Below are 2,260 nucleotides of genomic sequence, written 5' to 3'. Positions count from 1 at the left end.
CAACAAACCGCTTTATTGCAGTCGCACTGCATGGTGTTCACTTTAAGAAGCTACTTGTATTTGAGACCGTTAGTCTGCCAGGTGAGTGTAATTGTTTTCAGATGTTTGATTATCTCATTTATCATTCTTCTGCTATCAGTGCAAATCATTAGCAAACATGCTGGTTGTTCGTTTAGGGAGTGAAAGGCTGGAACAAAACATTATTTTCATTGTTAATTATCGGAATTTCTTTTCCCAATGAATACGATTGATCGATAAAATGTCGGCAAAGTAGCCGAAGCGTCCACAGTGCAGTTTTTAATGTGTTGTTTGTCTAACAAACAGTCCAGAATGCTTGCAAGACTTCAGTTTGATATCAGGGAAAAGCCTTTACATTTGAGAAGCTGGAGTGAGTAATAATTTGCCATTTTTCCTTAAAAAAATGACTTAAAAAGGACCAGGTTGTAGGATTTAGTAACATCTAGCAGTGTAGTTGCAGATTGCAACTGTCTCAATTCACACTCCCCTTCCAAGTGTGAAGGAGAAGCTATGGTGGCTACAAAACATGTGAAAAAAGCAAAAAAAGTTGGCCTATTGTATAAACATGGTGGACTCCACACAGGCTGTTGGAGACTAGCTGTTGAATAGAGTGGAGCATTGAGCAGCTAAAGAGCAAGATATTTCTCTAAGGAAAGACTGGAAACCAAAAACAGGGCCATGCCACTGGCTGAGTCAATCGTAAGCAGGGCTGAGCTGTCAATCATGACGTGAAACCACCTTTTTATAGCATCAAATAACTAAATAAAACAGAAACATGAACACACCTCAGAGCGATAAAAACTTCAACTGAAGTCGGGTCATCGCACTGTAGCCCTCTGAATCGAGATTCACACCCCTATAAAAATGGCTGAACCACACATGCACACAAACAAGTATGTTGTGTTTAATGTGGGCTCAGGAGGCAGCCTTTCACTGGAACGTGTTTGGCCAGTGCTTTCTCTGCTTCGGCTCATTTACAGGTGGGCTGTGTGCCACGGTAATAACATGTTTCTAGCAACCGAGAGGAAACTGAACCGGTGACCTCGAGCAATCACCTGCGCGGGGAGTTGAACTCCCAACCATGGCAGAGTCAGCCGTTTTTCAGGAACACAAGAATGCGGGATTCTGCCAGAACAACCAAAGGCCTGTGAGACACTCTGGTTTCACCGGAGTGTGCAGGCATGTCTGTGTGAATGTGTTTGTGATAGGAAATCCAGATAGGAATAAGCCACTCGAGCCGTTCCCTCTTTCTGTCAACACTCTCTGTGTCTCCAAGGATGGAGGGGAAGTACGGCTGACACACACTGAGCAGATGTACTTTTTAATTCACAATTTACAGCTAAAACAACATGTAATCAGATTACTGTGTGTGCAGGCAGATTACAGTCATCTGTTAGTACCCATGTCAGGCTTCCCAATGACTTTATGTTATTACAAGGCAGAGACCGCCACCCATTTCTACACATGAGATATCTGAATCCTAAAAATGAGAGGTGGAGTGATATACTAAATATTTTTAAAATGCAATATAAATCACTACTGTTTAGCAAGGAAACTTCTCTTTTCATGCTTCATGCTATGTAGATTTTCCAAAAAAGCAAAATGCGCCAAGCTTGTCACTGTATACTCTGATACATAAAGGCTAAATAATAAATACTAGTCAAATTATAGATGAAGAAGTGTGAAAATCATGCCAACATTTGCTCGACACAGACAATGTGCACCGCTTAAGTCAGTGAAGGTGGATGCTGAAGATCATAAAACCACAAACTGGAGCTTCACACAGCCTGTGGCAATGCACAACCTCCTTCATTTCGCTGCTTTACATTTCACTGAAGGGTACATTTTCACCAAGTTTAGGAAACTGAGAGCTGCAGGAAGCATCTTAAGCTGTGTCCTCTGGGAGGAAAAGCACTGAGTGGTTTTCAGCAGTCAATTCTGTATGAAATAAAGTCAACAACATTCACACACACAAACACCAACAGAGATACAGACTAATTACAATTATCTAATCATGACTGAAGATTCATTAGACACATGATATTCCATTTTTTCCCCACACTAACACAGAGCAACTTGATGAATGTTAGTTTAATATTCACGCTCTTTTTAGATCTCTTTTGTCTCCACCAGCTCTTAAACTGCTAAATGCTCCACTATCTTCACCAGCTATAACAGTGCATCTGCTGTTTGTTGTTGGACAGGTTGGGCGCAGTGGACTGGAAACAGCTGCCTGCTGCTG

This window comes from Morone saxatilis, unplaced genomic scaffold, assembly GCF_004916995.1.
Source record: "Morone saxatilis isolate NCDOM2014 unplaced genomic scaffold, NCSU_SB_2.0 Contig6, whole genome shotgun sequence".
Classification (NCBI taxonomy): Eukaryota; Metazoa; Chordata; class Actinopteri; family Moronidae; genus Morone; species Morone saxatilis.
This window is presented reverse-complemented; position numbering follows the sequence as displayed.